Source organism: Pseudophryne corroboree, chromosome 5 (genome assembly GCF_028390025.1).
Source record: "Pseudophryne corroboree isolate aPseCor3 chromosome 5, aPseCor3.hap2, whole genome shotgun sequence".
Classification (NCBI taxonomy): domain Eukaryota; kingdom Metazoa; phylum Chordata; class Amphibia; order Anura; family Myobatrachidae; genus Pseudophryne; species Pseudophryne corroboree.
Window position 1 is genome coordinate 258,630,119 of NC_086448.1, and position 11,412 is coordinate 258,641,530.

Here is an 11,412-nt window from a genome sequence, read left to right on the forward strand (position 1 = left end):
ATAACAATATATGTTATCAATAATAAACAGTCCTTGTTGGTGGTGCACCCAGAGCCAGAAGCGTGTAGACTTATGCAATGGGAGAGGACAGAAGGCTCTTGTGTGGGCGCACTCTTAAATGAAAAACAAATAGAAAAAATTTTTTTTATAAATGTTTTTAGAAGTATTACAGAGAATAATATTATATAACTTTTATTGATAGGGTTAAAACAAGATAAACTTCCCACAGATCCTGAGAATCAACGGCGATTCTTGGGGAATTAAAAAATGTCCTGGTCTCTTAAATCGTAAGAGTATGGAAAGGGTTGTAGACATGGAGTAGTCATACCCCCATTTCCCCTGACCAGTACAGTAATACTGTATTAATGGAACCGGGGGTTTTTAAGTCACAACACAGTTTCAATACAATTTAGGCTAAGACTGGCTAGAATGGTAATCAGTAGTCACCACTCAAGGAATTATGCACCTAAGTGTTAATAGCATGCCCTGGCCCTATTTGTGGGCAGGGATTTATATGCAAAAGGTAATGGTCAGTTGATATTGAAAGTATTAGAGCAAAGAGAAAATAAAGAGAAAAAATAGAAAAAATAGAAAAAATGTGGTGATACTGCTGTTGGTGTGTGTTGGTCACATAAGAGCGGAAATTAATTCCTGACCTACCACACCAGGTATTCACAGGCAGTCACCTCTCCTGATACTAACCTGGCCCAACGCTGTTTGGCTTCCAAGATCGGACGAGATCGGGCACTGACAGCGTGGTATGGTCGTAGGGATTTATGTGTACACCAATGAGAGTGCACCTATGTAGGGAATTGAAAATGAAAAAAAGAATAATAGGAAAGGAAATTGCAGATAAGATCAGTACGTGAAAATATGTGGATCTGCTTTCCACGTTAGACCCGGTATAGAAGATTCCACTGGTGTGGTATTCTATCCCGAGAATCGTGAATGAGAGTCCACGAAAAATTGGTGAACACAGATTAGGAAGATGTGAGATTATTATCTGCGACAGAGTAATGCAAAGGTTAAGCTGTCATTCGGAGGTATACACAATTCAGGTGGGGCTGAGCCCAATGACCGACCTCCGACGGTCTGACACTTATGAAAATTATAACTTTAGGCAGGTAATGGTTTTATAACCCCCAAAGAATAAAATGGACATACACATAAGTACACAAATTGCAAACTGGAAGAGTAAGCTGTATTGGGTATTGTAACCCGGTACCGGCAGCATATAACAAGCTGCTAGATGTACTGTACCATGCACATTGGTAGTGTCGATAAGATATTATATCACTTCAAAATTGGCAACGATAAGAGGTATATAATATATATAAAAGCAGACCTATTCTGGTGTGAGTAATATACCCCTGATGGGGAAAGCTATATGAGTTAAAGTACCTAGTTATTATACCACAAAGATTGAAATAATTGGTATGCTGCACAGTACAAGACTAAGATCCTGTTGCAACAATACAGAGTAATATTTGCAGATTGATGAGACTTAAACAGTATGTCCCTGTCAATAGGGGGAAATGTCCGAGCAGATAATGAGTAAACTGACCAAAACTATGGCTGGCAAACAACAGAAGAGTTTAGGTGACTAACAGAATAGCCCTAGATACAAAGAGGCTAAGTGATGGCTGGTCTCACGGAAAAAGTCCTTACAATAAGGATAATCTGAGTAATAAGAAGGAGTTTACGAATCTCCAGTGACTTAGATCAGATCCGTTAGAATAGCGCCATGATGTGACTGTGTGGACGGAGTTCCCCGTAGAAAACGCGTTTCACCCTATGGGCTTGTTCACTTCCTGGTTCCGTATAGTGGGGTGGGTTGGGATGATCTTTAAGGGCGGCTGGTGGCATAATTAACCAATAGGAGAGTGCCGCGTGTTGCCGCTGTACCTAGCGGTTGCTAGGCGACGAGATAGCCGAGGTGCAGCCGGAGTTGATTGGAGGACGCGGTCACGCGAGATTGTGGAGCCGCGTGTTACCGCTGTACCTAGCGGTTGCTAGGCGACGAGATAGCCGAGGTGCAGCCGGAGTTGATTGGAGGACGCGGTCACGCGAGATTGTGGAGCCGCGTATCACCGCTGTACCTAGCGGTTGCTAGGCAACTAGTTAACGGAGGTGAAGTTGTAGTTTAAGTTCTGAATGGAAGACGTGATCTCGCGGGATTAAGGACGCCATATTGGTGTAGGGAAAGAAGGGGAACAATATAGAAGGGCAAAGGCGGAAGAGACATAGATAAAAACAGAGCCGCTGGTTGGTTGATAGCCTAGCGCAGGGAGGAATGGTATATGTTATGAATAGGTGTATACCCAGTTTATATGAATGGATATTTAGTGCATCGGAATAAAAATATGAGTGGGGAAATGAGATTTGTGTGTGGGAGGGATTTGGGAGGATTAGGGTGGGATTTGGGAGGATTAGCGGCTCTGTTTTTATCTATGTCTCTTCCGCCTTTGCCCTTCTATATTGTTCCCCTTCTTTCCCTACACCAATATGGCGTCCTTAATCCCGCGAGATCACGTCTTCCATTCAGAACTTAAACTACAACTTCACCTCCGTTAACTAGTTGCCTAGCAACCGCTAGGTACAGCGGTGATACGCGGCTCCACAATCTCGCGTGACCGCGTCCTCCAATCAACTCCGGCTGCACCTCGGCTATCTCGTCGCCTAGCAACCGCTAGGTACAGCGGTAACACGCGGCTCCACAATCTCGCGTGACCGCGTCCTCCAATCAACTCCGGCTGCACCTCGGCTATCTCGTCGCCTAGCAACCGCTAGGTACAGCGGCAACACGCGGCACTCTCCTATTGGTTAATTATGCCACCAGCCGCCCTTAAAGATCATCCCAACCCACCCCACTATACGGAACCAGGAAGTGAACAAGCCCATAGGGTGAAACGCGTTTTCTACGGGGAACTCCGTCCACACAGTCACATCATGGCGCTATTCTAACGGATCTGATCTAAGTCACTGGAGATTCGTAAGCTCCTTCTTATTACTCAGATTATCCTTATTGTAAGGACTTTTTCCGTGAGACCAGCCATCACTTAGCCTCTTTGTATCTAGGGCTATTCTGTTAGTCACCTAAACTCTTCTGTTGTTTGCCAGCCATAGTTTTGGTCAGTTTACTCATTATCTGCTCGGACATTTCCCCCTATTGACAGGGACATACTGTTTAAGTCTCATCAATCTGCAAATATTACTCTGTATTGTTGCAACAGGATCTTAGTCTTGTACTGTGCAGCATACCAATTATTTCAATCTTTGTGGTATAATAACTAGGTACTTTAACTCATATAGCTTTCCCCATCAGGGGTATATTACTCACACCAGAATAGGTCTGCTTTTATATATATTATATACCTCTTATCGTTGCCAATTTTGAAGTGATATAATATCTTATCGACACTACCAATGTGCATGGTACAGTACATCTAGCAGCTTGTTATATGCTGCCGGTACCGGGTTACAATACCCAATACAGCTTACTCTTCCAGTTTGCAATTTGTGTACTTATGTGTATGTCCATTTTATTCTTTGGGGGTTATAAAACCATTACCTGCCTAAAGTTATAATTTTCATAAGTGTCAGACCGTCGGAGGTCGGTCATTGGGCTCAGCCCCACCTGAATTGTGTATACCTCCGAATGACAGCTTAACCTTTGCATTACTCTGTCGCAGATAATAATCTCACATCTTCCTAATCTGTGTTCACCAATTTTTCGTGGACTCTCATTCACGATTCTCGGGATAGAATACCACACCAGTGGAATCTTCTATACCGGGTCTAACGTGGAAAGCAGATCCACATATTTTCACGTACTGATCTTATCTGCAATTTCCTTTCCTATTATTCTTTTTTTCATTTTCAATTCCCTACATAGGTGCACTCTCATTGGTGTACACATAAATCCCTACGACCATACCACGCTGTCAGTGCCCGATCTCGTCCGATCTTGGAAGCCAAACAGCGTTGGGCCAGGTTAGTATCAGGAGAGGTGACTGCCTGTGAATACCTGGTGTGGTAGGTCAGGAATTAATTTCCGCTCTTATGTGACCAACACACACCAACAGCAGTATCACCACATTTTTTCTATTTTTTCTATTTTTTCTCTTTATTTTCTCTTTGCTCTAATACTTTCAATATCAACTGACCATTACCTTTTGCATATAAATCCCTGCCCACAAATAGGGCCAGGGCATGCTATTAACACTTAGGTGCATAATTCCTTGAGTGGTGACTACTGATTACCATTCTAGCCAGTCTTAGCCTAAATTGTATTGAAACTGTGTTGTGACTTAAAAACCCCCGGTTCCATTAATACAGTATTACTGTACTGGTCAGGGGAAATGGGGGTATGACTACTCCATGTCTACAACCCTTTCCATACTCTTACGATTTAAGAGACCAGGACATTTTTTAATTCCCCAAGAATCGCCGTTGATTCTCAGGATCTGTGGGAAGTTTATCTTGTTTTAACCCTATCAATAAAAGTTATATAATATTATTCTCTGTAATACTTCTAAAAACATTTATAAAAAAAAATTTTTTCTATTTGTTTTTCATTTAAGAGTGCGCCCACACAAGAGCCTTCTGTCCTCTCCCATTGCATAAGTCTACACGCTTCTGGCTCTGGGTGCACCACCAACAAGGACTGTTTATTATTGATAACATATATTGTTATCTCCCTATTTAGGGCAATACACTGTCCAACTTTGGTCTTTCCTCTGCTATCTTTCTTGAAAATTGTATTTAATTTAACCTGTGCCCGATCGCCCCCTGTCTACAGGCTGTATGAGAGCCAGACAGTCTGAGGGGCAGCAGTGTTGAGGAATAATGAGCAGAGCAGCTTCCTGTTCATTGACCCGGCAGCCAGGGCTCTGCATCACTGTGGCTGGCCCCGCCCACCACACTCACAGTGGGCTACATGTAACAGACCACTTTCCTCTTCCTGGTTACTGCATGTGCCTGCCCTGAGCTGCATACTCTCACCTCAGTGTTCCGTGGCCGGCTCCCTGCTCTTTTAGGAGGCAGCAACAAAGCCAGGTAGGTCGGGTGCAGTGTGTACTGGAGGTTATATGGAGGGGGTTGTGTATAGTGTATTGTGCTACTGGGTGTAATGGGGGGGAGGAGTCTGTGTGAAATGTAGTGTAATGTGCTACTGGGTGTAAGATGGGGGCTATGTATACTGTAATGTCCTACTGGGTGTAATATGGGGGGGTAGCTGTGTAAAATGTAGTGCAATGTCCTACTGGATGTAAGATGGGGGGCTGTGTAGATGTAATTGGGTACTGGTTGCAATATGAGGGACTGTATAATGTAATGTGCTACTGGGTGTAAAATGGGTGGGCTGTGTATAATGTAATGTGATACTGGGCGTAATATGGGGGGACTGTGTATAATATAATGTGGTACTGGGTGTAATATGGGGCAGTGGCTATGTAAAATGTAGTGTAATATGCTACTGGGTGTAATATGGGGGTGGGGGGCTGTGTAAAATGTAATGTGCTACTGGGTGTAATATGTGGGGGCTGTGTATACTATATATAATGTAATGTGCTGTGTGTACTGGGTGTAATATGGAGGTGGGGGCTGTATATAATGTAATGTATTATGGTGCTGTGTGCAGCGCCGTAACTTGGGTTGGGGCAGACGATGCCTTGCAAACTGCATACTTTTCATGCCGACGTACCATCTGCCCTTCCCTCTATTGTCTGGATCTGTCTGCATAGTTGTTAACAGTGGCAGTGCTGCCTGACGTGTAAATTATTGTCAACCCCCGTGCGCTGCGTGGGACAGTTGGAGTCATGGAGCGGTGGGTCTCGGAGAGCTGCTCCCAGAAGGTGAGACATGGAGCTGTGGGTTTCCATTGGTGTAAGTGACACACATACACAAGAACACACACATACACTCACTCTCTCTCTCTCTCTCTCTCTCTCTCTCAGATGTAGGGTTGCTACCTGACGTAATGTGTATAAGGGGTTTCCTGGCGTAATGTGTATAAGGTTCTACCTGGCGTAATGCGTATAAGAGATACTACTGTGTGGTGTAATGTGACAAATGTACACTACTGTGCAGGGTAATGTAATGTGAATTTGGTGACCACGATTCTTCCCCATGAAGCCATGCCCCTATATTTTTTGTGCGCACTTTCCCTATTTTAAATATACGGGGAGAGGGGGGGATAACACAGAAATTATTTTTATAATATGTAGTATAGTATATTATAATGTATCATGGTGCTGTGTGTACTGGGTGTAATATGTGTGTATATATATATATATATATATATATATATATCCCACGTAGAAACTCCGGCACTCCTATGCTGGCATAAAAAATTCCTTGCTCCTGTGCCTTCCACCTGGGGGGCTGCCCCAGAATACCAATGTAGAAAAAATGAGGCGGCACTCGAAGTCTGATACAAATAGTGAATAGTGTATTGGCAAAAGAGTTGACGTTTCGGGGGCGTGCTCCCCTTCCTCAGAACAATCCAAACAGTGCAACATGTGTACAATAAATACCCCACTTACCCCATGATGCCTCCCTCACCAGCGTGCATCCTCGACACGTTGCCCGCGGCTCCGGTCAGGCACCTCCGACTTCCGGCGGCGGGGCGGAAGTGACGCGACGGGGCCCGGCTTGGTGATCATGGTAACACTATGCCTGACCGCCCGCTGTGCTCCCGCGGTCCCATCAGCTGCCCACAGTCGGGCGGATGTGATATCATGGAACCCGGCTCGGTTGCCAAGGAAACACTAAAAAACATACACACAATAATTCATAAATGTTGCCCAAATATTAATCAGTGCACAAAACATGATACAATATAAAATCTAATGTTAAAAAAGGACAAGCACTAAACTCATCAGCTACTTCACATATAATAATGTAAAGAATAAAACTAAAATCAATTAATACATATAAGCACACAACTATTGTACATATGTGCACAAGTACCCTACCGTGCCATCTACAGAAAAAGTCTAAAATCTTGAAAAGAAAATGTACATCCTATGTTTGAAAAACCATATTGCGCTAGCAATTCCATGTGAATTAGCCTTTGAACTATTTCTTTTATATTGCAAACATTTTTACCAGGGCAAAAACCCAAGATGGGGCTCATTAATAATTTTCTGCATTACAGGTCTAATAATACTCTAAAATCATGCAGGATTCACCTGTACTCATAAAAAGTGTATGAGACCCAATGACTCGTTCAGCCCTTTGGGACGCAACGTCTGAAGTCTAAATATCCACCGGGATTCAAGTTGCAATAATTTCCTCCCCCTGTCGCCCCCTCTAGCTGATTAAGGGACATGGTCAATGATTCTATGTCTTAACATTGCCATGTTGTGCTTTTGTTCTAAAAAATGTCTGGCTACAGGTTGTTCTGCCACCCCTGAACTTAAAGCATTACGTATTGCTTGTCTGTGTTGTGCCATACGAGTTTTGAACTGGCACTCGGTCTTCCCGACGTAGTAGGTACCGCACGGGCACATGATGACATATACCACAAACTTGGTACTACACGTTAAGGGCCACTTAATGGGAAACTTTTTACCTGTAAAAAGATGCGTAATGAAATCCCCAGGTGACATAAATGTACACGTGGTGCAACCAAGGCACTTGTAGCACCCATTTTTTCTCGTCAGAAAATGTGTGGGTGCTATTTTAGTGTTTGTAATGTCAGTTTTCACAACTAAATCCCTTATGTTGCGCCCTCTCGTGAAACTGGGCATCAGCCTCTTTTTATACAAGTTAGGAAGATCCATATCAGATGACACAATGGGCCAAAGCTTTTTAGCTGCATTGGTTGTGCGGGTACTGGATGAGTTAAACTCATTAACCCATGTGATGGCCCTATCTGAATTCTGTGCCACCTTGGGATTCAAAAGAACACTTCTATCTTTAAGAAGGGCCTTCCTCCTGGCTGTTACTAAAAGCTGCCTGGGGTACCCTCTTTGTACAAACTTTTCTTCCATGTCGTCAAGTTGCCTGTCTCTTTCTGTGCTCTCGCTGTTAACCCTGCATACCCTTAAAAACTGTGAATAGGGTAAACCTTTTCTTGTTGGGACCGGATGAAAACTGTCATGTCGTAAAAGAGTATTACGATCAGTGGGTTTAGTGTACAACTTAGTGATGATCCTACCTGCCTGTAATCTGATATGAATATCAAGAAAACAGATTTCTTCTCTGCTTGTGGTCATGGTTAATTTGATGGGGCTGGAGGAATTGTTGTGTGTACTAACTAAATCCTCTAGTAGTTTCTCAGTACCCTTCCACATGACCAGGAGGTCATCTATGTATCTATAATACACAAATATCTGTTGTGCCACTTTGGGATCCTCAAAGAACAAACTGCATTCAACATCCCACATAAAAGTATTGGCGAACGACGGGGCCACAGAGGACCCCATCGCACAACCAGTCAGTTGCCTGTAATATCGACCGTCAAACAAGAAGTAATTGTGTTTTAACGCAAATTCAAGTAAAACCAAGAAAAATTCAACATCCGGCCCCACATATCCTGTATTGCCAACCAATAATCTTCTTACAGCTTGGAGTCCCGCATCATGGGGAATACAGGTGTATAAACAGGCCACATCTAACGTGGCCAGCACTGTATTCTCCGGGACTGTGTCCACTGCAAGAAACTTTTTCAATAACATATTGGAATCTTTTAAATGTGTAAATGTCTGCTGAATACACGGTTGCAGATAAGAGTCCAAATAAATAGCCAAGGGTTCGCAGAGAGACCCATGGGCAGACACGATGGGTCTGCCCGGGGGTCTCTCGGCGTCCTTGTGCACCTTTGGGATGGTATACAAAATGGGAGTAATGGGGTACTCTGTGAGTAATTTATCATAAATAGCAGAGCCTATAATGCCATCGTTTCTTGCTGTATCCAGCAACTGAATAAGTTCTTGTTTATAGGCCTCTGTGGGGTCTTTGTCTAGTGGACAATAAGTCTGCATCCATGAGTTGCCTCATACATTCTTCTTTATAATCATGCAGATCCTGCACAACGATGGCTCCTCCCTTATCTGCGCCGCAAATAACTATATCTTTTCTGTTCCCCAAACTTTTTAGGGCCTGTTGTTCTTCCTTAGATAAATTTGGATGAGAAGAATGGGTCTCTCTTTTGTGACCTTCTGCTTCTAGCAACCGATGGAAGGTTTTCAATGACGCATTGTGAGAAATGGGATCAAACTTTGAACTAGGTCCAAGCTTTTGTATTCGTGGCGGTAACTGCTCCTTGGCGTTTCTAGGTTGTGTTTTGCCAAAGAACTCCTGTATCTTAAGCTTACGGTTCAATTTGAACATGTCCACTTTCCACTTAAATGGATTGGGCCGATTGGTGGGGACATAAGAAAGACCCTTACTTAAAACTCTTACCTCAATGGGCGAGAGGGGGCTGGAAGAAAGGTTGAAGATCATAGTTTCTTCCCTTTTGGTGGTTTCTTTGCCCCTTTGCCTTTGGTTTTGTCCCCCTCTTCGTGTGCATTTTTGTTTGTAATGAGCTACTGGGTGTAATATGTGGGGGCTGTGTATGCTATGTATAATGTAATGTGCTGTGTGTACTGGGTGTAATATGAAGGTGGGGGCTGTATATAATGTAATGTATTATGGTGCTGTGTGCAGCGCCGTAACCTGGGTTGGGGCAGACGATGCCTTGCAAACTGCATAATTTTCATGCCGACGTACCATCTGCACTTACCCCTATTGTCTGGCTCTGTCTGCATAGTTGTTAACAGTGGCAGTGCTGCCTGATGTGTATATTATTGTCAACCCCCGTGCGCTGCGTGGGACAGTTGGAGTCATGGAGCGGTGGGTCTCGGAGAGCTGCTCCCAGAAGGTGAGACATGGAGCTGTGGGTTTCCATTGGTGTAAGTGACACACATACACAAGAACACACACATACACTCACTCTCTCTCTCTCTCTCTTTCTCTCAGATGTAGGGTTGCTACCTGACGTAATGTGTATAAGGGGCTTCCTGGCGTAATGTGTATAAGGTTCTACCTGGCGTAATGCGTATAAGAGATACTACTGTGTGGTGTAATGTGACAAATGTACACTACTGTGCAGGGTAATGTAATGTGAATTTGGTGACCACGATTCTTCCCCATGAAGCCATGCCCCTATATTTTTTGTGCGCACTTTCCCTATTTTAAATATACGGGGGGGGGGATAACACAGAAATTATTTTTATAATATGTAGTATAGTATATTATAATGTATCATGGTGCTGTGTGTACTGGGTGTAATATGTATGTGTGTATATATATATATATATATATGTGTGTATTATATATATAATAATAATAATAATAATAATTTTATTTATATAGCGCTCTTTCTCCAATAGGACTCAAGGCGCTTAACAGATACATAGCATAATATAGTACAGAAAATAATGAAGTACATTTTCATAAAATACAGAAGCATGAAGATACTATAAGGGACATTATGGAAATGCTTGAGTAAACAGAAAAGTCTTGAGTCTACTTTTGAAGGATTCTATAGTTGGGGCCTCTCGCACTGTGCGGGGAACTGAGTTCCATAGAGTCGGAGCCGCATGACTAAAAGCTCGACCCCCAGATGAATTACGGTAGATTCTAGGTACTGCTAAAAGTCCTTCATCTACAGATCGCAGTAATCGAGTGGGGCAGTATGGGGTCAGAAGCTGTTTCAGGTACCTTGGGCCTTGGTCATGTAATGCTTTGAAACTCAGTAAGCCAATCTTGAAGATGATTCGCCATCTTACAGGCAGCCAGTGAAGGGAGTAGAGGATGGGTGTTATGTGGCTAGAACGGGGCTAGTTGGTTAATAGCCTGGCAGCTGTGTTTTGCACCAGCTGTAAGCGTTGCAATTCTTTTGCTGGTAGACCAAGGTAGAGGGCATTACAGTAGTCTAAACGAGATGATACAAATGCATATATGACTTTTGGCATATCATCTGAGGGAATTAAGTGCTTGATTCTGGCTATGTTCCTCAGGTGAACGAATGAGGATTTGATTGTGGCTGATATCTGATGTTTAAGTGTCAAGCCACCATCCAGGACAATGCCAAGATTCCGCACACGATCACTGGTCTGTAATTCTGAATCCCCGAGGGTAAGTCCAGTTGGTTGGCTATGCTGCAGTCTTGTCCTTTGATGTTGCGGTCGTATCATAAGGACCTCTATTTTATCCGGGTTCAGTCGCAGCCAACTGGCGCTCATCCACTCCTGTAGTTCAGCTAGACAGCCATTTAGGGTTGCTATTGGGTTATCGATGCCCGGAGCAAAGGACAAGTACAGTTGTGTATCATCTGCATAGCAGTGGTAGACCAGGCCATGGCGCCTGATTATTTCGCCCAATGGGAGCATGTATACTGCAAAAAGCATGGGGGATAGT

The 11,412-nt window shown here is 43.5% G+C and overlaps 2 pseudogenes; one reads left to right on the forward strand and one right to left on the reverse strand.

The window, feature by feature from the left end:
* Positions 1-653: 653 nt before the first annotated feature.
* LOC134931409 (5S ribosomal RNA) lies at positions 654-772 on the reverse strand (annotated as a pseudogene).
* Positions 773-3,923: 3,151 nt separating this feature from the next.
* On the forward strand, positions 3,924-4,042 carry LOC134931410 (5S ribosomal RNA; annotated as a pseudogene).
* Positions 4,043-11,412: the final 7,370 nt, after the last annotated feature.